Here is a 14,139-nt window from a genome sequence, read left to right on the forward strand (position 1 = left end):
TACAACATGGGGTATCACAGGACATTTAGGGGCACCAGTGCATGGACCTCAGGAGGATGAAGGATGGAAGCAGTTGGCAGATAGGCCTCTGTTTGGTACTGAAACCACTTACTGGCCTTACTTTAATACTGAGATCACTTACTGCAGACTTGGATCGTCATGAAATGCCTCTGTCTGCTCTTAACACTAATGCTGCTTCCCCCTCCCCACTACTGCAATCGATTTCCAAGAATTAGGAGTTAGAGGCATGTAGTCTGCTCTGGCTGATGGGGTTGGAAGCTATAGGGACCGCAAATTTGATACTAAGTATTTTCTAATTAAAGAAACAATGCCAAGATACTGTGAAATACACATGTAAACATCAAAGGGAGAGTAATGCTCCATCTAATGCAAAGTATATTCTGCACATAAAGCTCTTAGTATATACTGTATGTTTCATCAGGTTTGGTAGTTCATAGTGCTTATCTTCCTGACCCTGGACTGTAGACATCATCAGCCCTGTGATGGAAGCAGGATCAAGCTCTCTAAACCCCAAATAACAGAGCAAGTACAGATGGACTATGATCCAGACCCCATAAGCAGCTACACGCTTTAATGCCCATTGATATAATCGAGTGCTTAGACAAGGGGTCCCTGATTATTTAAGGGGATGCTAACCAGCCATAATGCCCCACTGAGATTTGAGTCAAGGGCATTTACCACCTCGAGGATTCAGCCTTAAATACTTGCGAAAATGCTCTCTGGTCTTGGAACTTGAAATTATTCCAAGCTTCTCTTTTTTTTTTTTTTTTTTTTTTTTTTTTTTCTATTTTCAAATTAAAATGTGAAATCCAGTCTACTCTAGTACTATGTTTTTCTCCCCACCTCCCTCCCAGATTCTGTCTTTCTGGACTGGATCCCTATATATCATGTTGCAGTAAGATTTAGGATTGTTGTGATAACATATAATTAGGGATTTATAATATAAATGCTGGCATAACCTCAACTAGCCTATTGCAAATGTGAGGCTATTCATTAAGGACTCTCTAGGGTGCAGTATACTCCTTGGTGGGTTAGCTTCCTGGAAATGTAATCGCAGGTTGCAGATTGGCATCCAGTTTGGGTTTTAGTCTCTCTCTTGCTACTGTACAAAGCAGTTTTGATTCTGATAATGTAGAGATTTTGGTTTACTTTCATGCTGTTTTTTAGGCAGGAGGATGAGTCATCTGGGGAGATCCTGGAGAAACAGTGCAAAGATACATTGCTTTGTGTCCAGTTAGTCTTCTAGAAATTAAGCAGGATATTCATGCCCAGCCTTCAGTAACCAGTTTAATTCCTATGTCACCCGTTAGTGAGCTCAGCTAAGTTCAGAAGAGGCACCTGAGATTTATGTGTAATTCTAGCTTATTTCGGGCCAGTAATTTTATGGAGGTTGAGATAAGCATTATAGGTTGCTGTGGAATTTACTTAGTTCTTGGTACATCTGGAAGCTAGATTGATTTCCTTCAACTCAGAAAAACGTTGAATTGTTTTTATTGTGGGATGCTACAATATTGTGTACTACTTACAGGCTATCCATATAAAATCACTGTGCAATAACCTTCTAAACAATTATATGTACGGAATATTCATTTGGGAATAGCTATTCTTAAAATACTCATCCTACTATATTGTGACATAACTTGTATCTGTAGACAAATTCATAAAAGTTTAATAGTTTTATGGAGGTCTAATTGTAAGAACCAAACTGGCCTATGCAGAAGAAATTCTTTTGTGTAGAATTACTTAGATAAACTGTCATCTTTTATAAAGATCCACATTTATTTAGCTGTTGTATACTACCTTTCAGGGTGTGCCACCTTAAAAATTACCATTTTGTTTTCAAATTATTTGTTACTAAATACTTTCCAGCCAGTTCGTTTAAATACTTAAGTGAGAACTAATCCTTCTTGTAACACCACCCACCCCCACCCCCCGCCTCCCAGTCCTTTAAAATGCTTCACTCTCAAACAACTATCCCTTTTCAGGCATTTTTATAGATTCAAAATACACACACATACACCCAATCTAGCTTTAACCATGAAAATAGCTTAATTTTTTTGAAATTTTAGAATACTGCTGAAGAGAAAAAACTTATCTAGGGATGACATCTATTCTTCTGTGTATTCTACTGTGGGTTGACTGGCTTGTGAGTGTACTTGACTGACACTGTTTGAAACTGTATGAGTGCTGGGAACCCTGAAAATTTTGGCTGCCTTTACCCATGCCATATGCTTTGCTAGCATGATGCTTGCTCATAAGCTGATCAGGCTGTTTTGATAGAGACTCAGATGCAGAGAGATCGTGAATCCACATGAATATCTAATGGTAAAATAGTCTTCAGAGTTATGTTGCACATGAGAGCAAAAATAATATTCCAAAATGAAATACCGCTCTGAAACATTCTTATGAATGCATGTAGTCTGTGTTCTGAGTTGGCCTGATCATCCTGAGTAACCCTATCAACCCCACTTGATGGCATGACACAAAGGAAGAGCAAGCGGATTCTGGGCTTCTTCAGATAGCCAGTTCCCGCAAAGGATAAAACTTGGTGAGGCAGTTATGACCTGCACTGTGAACGTAACTGTCAGTGGAAGGCAGGTAGCAATGTGTCCAATTCTTTTAAAGTTAGGCTGGTATGGAGAGGTCTTATAGTTTGCTTAAAAAGAGTCCCCACATCAATAAGTTTGATGCAAGTCCTTAATGTGAACTTAAACCATCTAGCAAAAGTGGCTCCAAGTATTTCTCTCTGATGTTTCCACAAACGATTTGTCAAGCTCTCTGAACATATGTTGGCTTCAGAATTTACAGCACTTGCATTTGTATGTTGCCTGTGATCTGTTTCTGGTCTTTGTTAGTTTATAACCTGTACTCTGGCTCACCCAGAAGCATGCAAACACTTCCTTACCTGAATCAAGTTAGAATTTCGTGAGCAGTGCTGCACTACTTGAACTGAGATTCATGTGGGTTCATTTTAACCCAGTGGTTAGCTTAAGGAGTAAAAGAATGGGGAAGTGCTGGCTGTGCAGAGATGGAGAGGCAGAGCTAAGTAGAGCTGGTAGAAGGGTGAAGGGTTGCGTGACAGGACGGTAACTCCTTTTTCATATAAAATTTCTTTGACACAGCTGCAGTGCATATCACATGGGTCAGTGCTAACGGCCAGAAGGTGTTTACTCCCTCTTTACCCTCTTAGAAAGATGGTCATGAAAGACTTACGTGGATTTTGGTAGGGTTGTAGGACTACTCAATACTGTGCACTCTGTGGATCTAGCATTCTTAATACTCTTAAGAGTCCTAGGCAGAAGAATAGTAATTTTGATGATTGCTGTTCTGTTTTGTGAAATCCAGTGAGAGGGAATTACCCTTACTGCCTAAAGACTGGGAGCTGGGGAGGATATTGTGACCACTTGTAGTGACTGGCTCTGTAGCAGGGTTTTTGCTTGTTATGTGGGAGGCTTAGGTTTCATCGGAGCATATAATTTTTAATTTCCCCATTTCACTGAGGCTGGATTTTTACAGAAATGTAACTCTGTGTACCTTGCGAATCTACAGGAGAGCAGAGCTGATTTGTGTTGAGACAGATCTCCCACATGGCTGTGAAAACAAGTGCACAAATTCAGAGTAGCTGGTTGTAAATCTGAAGTAACTGTCATGGAGATTCATGTTCTTTCTAGGAGTTAATCTAGATTTTGCATCAGGGTAACTGTGACCAGAATCTCTCAAGATGTATCTTTGCTAGACTTTAGTTGTTCACAAAATTAATTGCTAATTAACTTGAAATGGTTGATTATTGTGAGTGCTTCACACATATTTCTTCTGTCTTACCATGATAGAATTTAAAGACAGAACTCCACTAGATCAGACCAGATCTTACCTGTTTGGAACTCCTGCTTGTCAAAAGCTGTTCCTTCCAGCTAGATACTAACACACTGAGCGCAGTGAGCAGACATTACAGCAAAGTGCTGCACTCCTCAGGAATCCAAACTTTTGCACATCTGGGGGAAAAAGAGCAGAGACATGGCAGCCTGTATTGCCAAAGGTCCTTAAAGTAAGGAAGGGGGTAGGGGAGGTCCTGCAAGGCAGTCCCAGGCTGCCTGTGAAGACTGGCATTGCCAGTTTCCACAGTGGAGTGGGGCAGTGTGAGATGATTTCTTGACATAAATACAGTAGGTGGTGTTACGTGGATTCACTGCTGAGATACCTTAGAAGCAGCGTGAGCTACTTCCCCTCAAAACACTTCTTCCCTTGTGTCAGAAAGCAATTGAATTGGTGCTTTGCTAATTCAAACAAAGCAGGTTGTAACATGAAGTAAGCATCCAGGGCCATTGGGAAGGGAAATGTCGCTCCTTCAAGGTCTGACAACACTGAGGCACCTGGAAATTCTATCTCCCTCTGTTCCTCTGTATACTGTTTCACAGTCAACATTACACTAAAAAGACACACTTTTCTTTTATGTGTTTTGTATGGTTTAAATGAAATTGGGATGCCAGAAGGATGGGATCTAAGTGATCCTGCTGTAGTCTGGGTAAAGAGGTATTATGACAGCTACACTTGAAAACTAAATTCAGGTTTCCAGCTTGCCTCCATTCTGGAGGAGAGGACAGTTAAAGCAATCCAACTGAGACCTTCTGATGCCCTTGAAGATAATAAAAGGATCAGTGCCAGAGCTGAAAGCAAAACTAGATTAGACTTCGATTCAATGAAATGCCTTTATTTGTAAAACAAACATTTTGTTAGGGCCCACCAAAAAAAAGTGTTTAAGTAGCATAAAGCTAAAAGTCACCCTTGTCTACAGATGTGCTTAACAACCTCCAGTCCTTGGGCTTCACTTTGAACTGGTCTGTCCTCTAACAGCTTGTAGTTTGAATTGGGAAAGCCTGGTCATACTGACTGAAGAGCATGCAATGAAGATGTAAGAATACAATAAACAGGCGATCATCTTTCTTGCCTGCATAAGAAAGTAAAGGCATTGTGCCAAGCAAATATGCGCATTAGATGACTAACAGAGCTCCCACACTGTCAGTGTAGGCAGGGAATATGCAATGCAGCCACATACGTGTCTCAGAACCATACTGAGTGCTTTTTTAATTCTTAATGTTTGGTTTTGCTTTTAAATAGGAGTTCAGATCCTTGAGCAGGATGTTTATCTCTATGCACAGAAAACAATATTGGTCACAGTTTTTAATATACATTAAGTTTTTATAACTACCAGCTGATAATCTCTGTTGCGAGTGACATGAGAATTTCAAATAATTGCTGTAAATGTCCACTAGGACAGCTGTGCGTGTCATATGTAATTCTCTGAGTTTACCTTTTAATTTTTTTTAATGGCTGGAAAAACCCTTCTGTTTTTTCCAGTGGGAATGTTGTTGGAAAGTTTTGTATTTATCTACCCTGATTAAGATTTGATCTTTCTTTTTTTGACAAAATGGGTGTGAGGTTTTCACAAAGATTAGTATGCTGTAACAGAGGAGTTGAATTGCATTTGATACTTGCTTAGCCATAGTTTGTAAAACATACATGCAGATACTACTGAGCTGAACACCCAGGGAAATTCTGTAAGTCACTGTAAGCAGAGTGCAGTTCAACGTGGCATTTAATCTAGCACTGAGCTTCCACTGAAGATGGTCCCCTTTTCACTCCCCCAATGATGACTAATCCACCCCCCAAATTAATTAGTTTTCCATCAGTTCTGCAAGCTGAAGCAGCAGCCTCGTTGCTGCATAGTTAGGTAAGATGGATGGATATGATGCAATAAGAGGAGAGTGAACAGGAGGGAACAAACCCCTCTTCTTCTGCAGCAGTGTAATGTTAGGTCATCTTAACTGCAACATGAAGCTAACCTTAAGTGTTTGCAGTGTCATTTAAATTCCCCAAGAAATATTAAGGACACACTGAGCTAAGAACTCTGCAAACACAGAATGGGAGACAGTCTTTTGAGCTGAATCTCCAAAAATGGGGATGCTGGAAACCAAAGACAGAATCCCAAACCACCAAATTACAGTTCTGTGGCCTGACAAGTAGATAATCAGGTATTCAATGGACAGACCTCTGTTATTCCCAGAGCTAAATTTTTTCCAAATTTATTATGCTTTTCACTGGCTTATCTCATTCATACAAGAATCTCTCTTTGTAGCACTGAATAACTCTCTATCTAATGACAAACTGATTTCTAGGAGTTCAAGAAGCAACAAAGCCGTATTTCCTTTACAGAACTATGTAGTAGCTTGTGTCATTTGGATTTGTTTCTATTTCCTCTGTTTTAAAAACCTGTCTCTTCTTTCTTGATCTCTGTGAAAGCTGGCATCTAGATCCCTCATCCCAGTTACTTTAATTTTACCAGCAAAAATTGCTGTTACGTGGACTAGCGGTTACAAGGGGCTGTGCAGAATGACGGGGGTGAGAGTCCACAGATAGTCTGCGTTATATAAGCTACACTTTGCTTTCCACTCAGGTGGTTAATTAAACTTTGTTTTCAGATTCCAAGACAGAAAACATTTCTGTGCAGACTTTATTTTAATAACATGTTTCTGTTCCTGTGCCCCAGGAGACTTGGCCCTGTCTTCAGGGTCATCCATTCTTGACATGGAGAAAAGGGAGTATAAGGACAGAAGGAGAATGTATGGCTCTGTGCAGTCCCTTCTTGGGCAAGTAATCTTGTCTCATTTGGGGTCATAGATGGAATGAGGGAACATCTCACAACATAATGTTGCTACAGATTGCCTGAATGTGTTCTTTGGAATATATTCTACATCCTTCCCAGAACAGTGAAAAAGTAAACAGTAGCAATAAACAGTTTTACTGGTTTGGGTTTTGTGATGATGTTCCTGCCCACTGACCTGCTTTGCCACTCTGTCAGTGCTAGGGTGTGCATCCAGGTAATTGTGTGCACAATTTCTGCTTGTGTCTAGGCTTTGCCAGTGTTTTCAGCAAAAATTAACCTGGTAGCTTAAAACCACAGAGTTTTGCTTATGCAGAGCACAAGATAAAGTCACTCTTGCTTCCATGAAGTAGTCTGAATGTGCTGCTGAGTACTTGCTACCAGAAGTTCTGCAATTGCTTATCAGTCCTCTGTGACACATCCTTTAGAGCTTCATAGCGAGCAAAATGAAGTGCTGAAATCTCTTAACTCAGAGCCTGATTTTGCTGGCACTTACACACATGAGTAAGTGCTCCTATGACTAGTGTTCACTGTCAGCATAACAAAGGACACACGGGAGGTTTAAAAGGAAGGTCATGCAGTTGTATTGCCTGTATTGTTTAAGGTGACTGACTTCCCCTAAAAGTACTCTGACTTCAAGGTTTTCCTAGTAGTCATGGGCACATTGCAGCATGTTTCTTCTACATCAGACTAAAGTAGGTGTAAAACGCTACCAAAGCTGAATATTGTTTTCACATCAGTTTTGCATTGATGATAACTGCAAGATGTAAGGTAATTGAGAATAAGGCTGTATGCATTTTCAGAGATAGGAGTGATTCCAAACTGTCCTTGCTTTAGTGGTGTTTTCTTCTGATCATTCACATGCTGTTGGAGGGACAGAAAGATGAGGTGTGTTAGGCCATAGACGGGAATATTTCCTTCAACAGTTTAAAATTATGTTTGTCCCTAAGTTACTTGGTGGAAGAAAGAGGAAGAAGAGGAGGAATGCTTGAATTTAGAGGCAGTGTAGAGAGAGGGATTAAGTGTGAAGTCTGGCAAGGCACCTGTACTGAAGGCAGACTAAAACGGTTGCATGTAGCTTAAGAGGTAACTCTAGAAGCTCCAAGGACCTAGAGGTACAGGCCTTGTGCCTGCAGGTTCAGCATTAATTCTTACTTGGCCTCCCTGGAAATGTCACAATACCAAGTTCCTTGCACAGCAGTGTGTGTAAAGAAAACACTTCTATATCAGCATTTGGGTATTGGTGGATGGCAGGCACTAAGAAAGGCCAAAGAACAGCATTTGGGGCTACTGTCATTGCGAACAGCTTTATGTTAAAAATTAAGATACGTGTGTGATCAAGTTACCTTGTGTCAGCTGAACCCCTGTAACTACATGTACACCTTCTTACTCTGCTATTGTAAAAGCACTGAGCACTTCTTGCTTGAATCTCATCAATCTTGTCTTCTGTTCGCATTGGACTTGAGAGCATGCAGAGTCCATTACACTTCCACTTAACAGAAATAATAACTCTATGTACTGGGGTAACTCATTCAGATACTGGAGCCCTTTGTGTCAAGGTAGCATAAGGAGAACTATATAGAGATGTATAGCATATTTTGTTAGACCATTTGATGTAGTTTGGGGATATAATTTGTCCTTCAGTAGTGAGTGAAGAGGTACGATTTCCTTTTTTCCAGTGGCAATCACTTGGGAAATACGGTTACTTCTTAGTTCTGCACCTCGTGGACATGCTGCTGGAGTGGAATGGGTGCAGTGAAGCCTGCTTCTCAGGAGCTGTTGCACACAGCTAGCGATTATGCTGTGAGCAGAAGTTTCAGAGGAGCAGTGGGGGTGCTGATGGTGGGCTTGGAACTATCCACAGTCTTTTCATGGTGCTTGTTACTTGTTTTGAATTGTACCTGCTCTGTAAGAGAAGGATGACTCCCCTTGGGACTTGCCAGCAAGACATCTTTTCTGTTTTTAAGCTTTGACTTAAGAAAATGGATCAGAAAACAAACTTAATAAAAACATATAGCTTACTTGATTTTTATAGTCATAGACTATATTAATTTTAAAGCAAGATGTAAATGCAGTTCTGCTTGTTATATAAAACAATGAATTCAGAAATCACTTAGCAGAGTTTATCAAATTTATCACTGCACTGAAATTTGTAGTAAAATGTAGTTAAAAGGATGGAGCTAAACCATCAGTGAATCTGCTCCATCCACCAACACAGAAACCACACATACATCCTATTTTTAACTGGGTAGTTAAAAAAAATAGATTACATTTGTGTGCTTTAAATCCTCCATGTATGGTTCTTCCAGATACTGAATATATGCAGAGGTCTTTCATGTTTCCTTTCCTATTTCCTGCCCACCAATATGGCTGCTTTGGAGGGAAATAAATGTGTGAGTCATTCTGGTACAGTAATGCTCCCACCTTCCCCCTCCTGGTTTTTTGTTCCTTGTGGTTTATATATGGGGCTACACTTCTTCCCATTGTGTTTTTACTTAGGCTTTGAAACTGCCCTAAGAGAAGCGTTCCCTTCTTTATTTGCTTCTCCTCATCTCCATTGAATTCTGCTTGGCCAAAATATCATATGTTCATGCTCATAGCCTACAGGTTGTTCATTAAAAACATCTTAAATTCAGCGGTGATACTGACTTACTCTTTATATGTGAGCAATACAAAGGGTAAGTTTTTCCAGCAGTTTTGTTTTTGTTGCAGAATGAGATGTGGGTAGTTCTGCCTTGCAGAAAAGCTTAGCCTGGGAAAACCTGATGTGGGAGGGAAGAAAGAAAAGATCACACATAATTTATCATGTGACATAAAGTGGAATAGTTCCAAAAAACCCCTGTGTTAAATCTTTCCAGCTGAGTGTGAGCTTGAATGTCGTGCACTTACATTTGTGTTAATGTAATAATGTCAGCATGGAAACATCCATAAAGTACTGTGGAAGAAACTGTGTGTGTATAGGCTGTCTCTGGCAGGTATGCTTGCTGAAAAGGTACCCTGGAAAGGCCTTATTCTGAGGTGGCTGAATGGACACAAGAGGCAAAGACAATTAGAAATTATCAGTGATACTAATTTGAGTGAAGGCTCAGGAAATAGTGCATGAAATGCAAATCTATGTCTTTGAAGTTGATGGGAGGTGCTCCAGTAGATGTTTGAAGTAGAAGACATTGTCCAGGCATTGTCATAGGACTGTAGTCTGGTCTTTGTTTCAAATTTGGCTAAGAAAAGGGTATCATTCTGTTCAGCTGTCACAAACATGCTAAACTTCAGTATTGCAGAAAATGCTGTGTAGATTGTGGTTGAGGGTTTCCGGTGTTTTAGTGCCCAAGTTGAGTAGTCAGTAAGACACATGCAAAGAAAATATTGTCATTTTCATTGCAGGGCACGTGAGCTAGTGAGAAACATTTAATGCATTGCTTGGTTATGGTAGGTTGGAGGGCAAATGTTAAACTAGTGTTAACTTTCAAATTCTGAAAAATACCTTGGGAAACTTAGGATGTGTTTGTGCCAGTCAGTGAAGAGGGATGGTGAAACCATAAAATGATGGACTACATTGAAAAACTGTCCTTTTAGGTAACCAGAAGGCTATTTTTTCACAGAACTGCCTCGTGTTAGGTTTTGTAGATGCTTGCATCTGAGACAGAGCATGAAGCAGAAAATGTGGTGAACTAGAACTGTATGGTGTTCCTGGAGACTTGAAAAGTTTTGTTGTAGCTGTGTGACAATAGGCCATGAGCTGCTGTGGTGCGGGTGGATAACATGATACAGATAAAAGAGGTCGCATGAGTCTGTGGGGATGAGCAAAATGAAAATGCTGTTTTTGAAGGAGTGTGTACTTGGGTTGACAGTTTGAAGTTGAAGTCTTTCAGTTAAATCTATGTTAAAGCAAGTTTCTTCTGCAGTGTGTACACAAAACACTGTAGAAAATTAAACTGATTAAAATCTCAGTCCCTCTCTGAGCAGCATCAAAGAATCGGAGAGAGGATGAAAATGAGGCATTTTGCAGTGCTAAGGTGCACTATGTCTACAGGTCTGCATCCACAAGGACCGTGATTTCAACAGAGTTAAATTAAAAATCAGTCTCTTCTTTTTGACAGGTATCTGTTTGGTAAATTATCATGTGCCAGTTTTAGTTCTGCAGTCCTTACTGCTTTAGTAGTTTCTTTCAGGATTATATAAGACAGTTTGCCTCCAAGGAACTTTAAAAAAGGTATTGGCTATCTGCAGTACGTGAGAGAGTAAATGTTTCTTGTGAGCCAGTTTGTAATCCCTGTTTCATTTGGTGGTGTTGCACAAATAATCCTGATGACTTCGTGAAGATTACATACAAAAAGAAAAGAAAAGCAGTGAATAAGGAAGCCTTAGTCGGCTCTGTGTGGTTTATACTGCTTCTGTTTGAGAAATAAAATAGAGCAATATACACTCAGTGGAAAGAATCTCTGTGAACATCGTGGAAGAAGAGCTTGTTTTCTTTATTTAATGGTTTGACAAATATAAGTTGAGAAACCGTTCATTTAATGTTAAGCTTTCATTACATGGATATTCCAAGATTTCACTGTAGTTTTTATAAACAGTAGTCGGCATTTCTAACAAATGCTTGATTCAGAAAGAGATTTGTGCTTACGAAATGTTTGTATAGTAACATGAGCAGAGTTTGGCTAACCGTATGTTTGCATGTGGAATGCAAATAGCACCACAGAAAAAGCCACTCTGGCATGAAATAACCTACCCATTTTCTTGGAAGGTTGTTTTTTTTCCCTGTTCCATTACAAATCATGAAGAAGTGGTATTCACAGCACACTAGATAAAAGTGGTGAAAATTTAAATTGCAACAACGAGGAGAATCAAAAGAAATGTGATTGTGACTGGGAAGTTTAGCGTTTACCAATGGATTAGATATGTGAGTAACATGTATTTGCCATCTTATATGCTATATGGGTAGCATGGGTAAATGCTTATAGCAAAATTTTGACTTTGTCAGGACCCTAAAGAAAAAGGAATGACTTGGAATATGTTTGGAAGATATTTTTTTTTGGGTGTGGCATGCCTTTATGAAGGGCTGGACAAGTTCTTAAGCATTTTTTTCTTTTAATTCTTCTTGTACTTCATCCTTTCTCAAGCTGGACAGATGGCAAGTGTGTTGACTTGATGGACTTCCTTCTCCTATCCTGTGCATAAAATGGTTTTTGCTCCTACCAAGTAAGGGGTGTAACTCTGGTAAACCACCATTTGTAACTTAGAGAAGCTTAAACCTGTTGATGCTGCCCCCAGGTGTATGTTTGTTCGTCTGCCAGCTCCCTTAGCCTAGCATAGCCGTATCAAGGATATATTTTTGTTTAATACCAAAGATTATTTATTTAATTAATCATTAATGCCAAAGATCTGTTATTCAGACTGGGATTTTGTGAGGCATTTAAGGAAACTAGTTACTTCTTTTCTGCTGAAGTTCTAGTGGAAGTTGGAATCCTGGAATCCTTTGGTTGCCTTTCAGGTTCCCATGTAAAACACAATAGAATCCATTAGTGTGGTGATACTTTCCCATGTGGGACTTTCTCAGGTTTTGTGCAGATGCAAATATCATAATCGTTGCTGGAGTTTAAGATTTGGAATGCTGGGCTGTCCTCAGACTGCCCAGTTTGTAGTATTTGATGTTCTCACAGCTGCAGCTATGCTTTAGTTGTGAGTGACAAGTAGACACGCATTTGTGTGCTGTATCTGTAGACACAATTAAAGGAAGCAAAAGCATATGGTAGGTAGCATTATGAAAAGCATGCCAGTCTCAGTTTCAAAAGCAACTGTGTGGTATTGTCTGTATTGTCTCATTGTCTTTCAGTATGAAATAGACTCCATATCTTTAAGCCACCTTTGAAAATGGAAGTTAGGCCCATCTACTGAAAAATTATTGAAGTTGTTTCAGTAGAAGTGAAACAGTCCAGTCCTACCTGGTTGGATTGGTAATTTTGAAAATCTGGCATCTGGTACCTCTGTAGGTACCCACCAGCATGTTCCCTGATAGAAAAATGGATCACAAACAGTGTTTAGTTTCTGCAACTTTGCCTTTGAAAATTTCCATTAAGAGCTCACAGTGGGAAATGGGAAATTACAATCACAGAAAAGTTTGACTGGATTTTTTCCTGCTTCGGAGTTTAAAGCAAGATATTCCAGAGGAGATGGAGGGAAGACTCTCTACCCTAACTCTGAGGTTACTTAATCCCCAAGAGGAAGGAAGTTTTCAATGTACTGCACTTCTTGCATATGCTGCCTTGTTTGATTTGAGCTGCTGCCAGATGCTGTTTTTAGTCTCTGCGCAGTCCTTCTGCCAGGCTTTTACACTCCTACTCCTCCTGTGGGCTTCTCTTCTATGGCCTTGTATTTATTTTCTGTCTTTCATCTCTTCTCTCATCAGATACTGTAATTTCCATTAGTCTTAAACATACCTGCACTTTTATGATCTTTATTTTATCTTCTCCTTTCTCTGCTTGTTGCTGCTAGTCTGTTGTCTAGCTTAATCTCATCTTTCATGTTAGCATATGAGAGTGGTTTTGTAGGATGTGATTTAAGGCCATAGAACAGACATTTTAGAGGTCAGAAATACCAAAGGGCCTGTTTCAGGGATGTGGGATCCAGAACGGTACAGTGATTTCAATTTGGCGCATAGTTACCTACCAAATGTTATGCATGCCTCATGGTCACTCGTTGGGTTGGTGGATTTGGTGGTTGATTAATGGACAAATTATTCATATTACTGCATGCTAAAATATGCTGAAAATCAGCCTGGTAAAAATGCTAGTTATTTTTGAGAACAAAACCTTGCTGACATGTGTCTTCAACAGTCTTGCAAACTTTATTTTAGCTGAAGCAAACCGCCCTTTAGAAGTCTGTTGTCACAGTATCTTAAACTTGTACTGCCTTTGCAAATCATGCTTTCTAGACCTCTGCCTTACCAGTCTGCAGATTGAGGTTTCATACTTTACTTATGCATGCTGGTGACATATCTGTCACCATGGGAAAATACCAGAAACCTCAGTAAGAAAAATATTTCAAGAAGCAAAGCATTTAGAAGAGAATGGGAGAGGAATACCATCCACAAGAAATAAGAGGTTTTAACAATGTAATATTCTCTTCATTGTATCAGAGCTCTTTCTCAGAAAGCAAGTCTTAAGAACCTGACACTTGCTTTATCTTTGTGCATCTTCTTATCTCTTTCCACCTACTCATGGTCTCTGATCTTTGTTAATCTAGATTTGCTCTGCATGTTCACAGGGAAAAGTTCTTGAAAAGAGGAGGGACTGCAAGGACTGAAAAGTCAGCAAAGCTGATGGAGAGCCAGCATTGAGTCATGCTCAACTGTCCAAAAGCAGTGAGGAGCTGTCTCCCAACCCTGCTGCCTGAGAAGAGTTGTCAAAGCAGAAGTGATCATGGCATGGTCTCATCTAGTTGTTAGATTTCCAGCTGCAGTG

At 39.8% G+C, this 14,139-nt stretch overlaps 1 protein-coding gene across 17 annotated transcripts in view; it reads left to right on the forward strand.

The window, feature by feature from the left end:
- PTPN5 (protein tyrosine phosphatase non-receptor type 5) overlaps positions 1-14,139 on the forward strand; it is a 76,979-nt gene that overhangs the window by 13,418 nt on the left and 49,422 nt on the right. The window contains exon 1 of one of the 17 annotated variants that reach the window (XM_027805308.2): positions 11,559-11,579. The exons of the other annotated variants lie outside the window; for them this stretch is intronic. The gene's annotated coding sequence lies outside the window, so the exon portion shown is untranslated. Of the gene's footprint in view, positions 1-11,558; positions 11,580-14,139 lie in introns of those variants that run through there. 17 annotated transcript variants of the gene reach the window in all.

This window comes from Falco cherrug, chromosome 10, assembly GCF_023634085.1.
Source record: "Falco cherrug isolate bFalChe1 chromosome 10, bFalChe1.pri, whole genome shotgun sequence".
NCBI lineage: Eukaryota > Metazoa > Chordata > Aves > Falconiformes > Falconidae > Falco > Falco cherrug.